The sequence below is a fragment of the Acyrthosiphon pisum genome, chromosome A2, assembly GCF_005508785.2.
Source record: "Acyrthosiphon pisum isolate AL4f chromosome A2, pea_aphid_22Mar2018_4r6ur, whole genome shotgun sequence".
In the NCBI taxonomy this organism is placed as follows: domain Eukaryota; kingdom Metazoa; phylum Arthropoda; class Insecta; order Hemiptera; family Aphididae; genus Acyrthosiphon; species Acyrthosiphon pisum.
In genome coordinates, this window is record NC_042495.1 from 32,141,525 (window position 1) to 32,142,038 (window position 514).

The following is a 514-nucleotide window of genomic DNA, read 5'->3' on the forward strand; positions in this document are numbered from 1 at the left end:
AGTACAATTTTTTTTCTGATTTTAAATTTGTAATAGGTTATAATTTTTTATAATTTCAATCAGAATAAAAAAATTCATCCGAGGAAAATAATTATGGAATACATACACAAAATAAAATATTTTGGTTAATCAAAATTTTATATTAACATAATATAAATAATATAATAATTCAAATATTTGTTTAAGTACCTGCACAATTCAATGAATTATTATTTACATGAGAAACTGATTATTTTCATTAACCTACTAAATAAATGTATTAAAACTCCATTGGTTTTTTTATTTTTTTGGTTTATGCCTACGTAATATAATAAAAAATAAATACTTAATCCCTTTCATTGAAAAATGCTTTGCGATAATATTGTGTCTTGGAGATTTTTTTCTAGGGCAAGTGAAATTTTGCAAGATGTATTAACTCTGTTTATATTTGAGTAGGTAGAGGATTCGATGATTTATCAAAGCAGAGATTAAACTCTGTTGAATGTTATCATCCCAATCTTGATAAATGGTTATC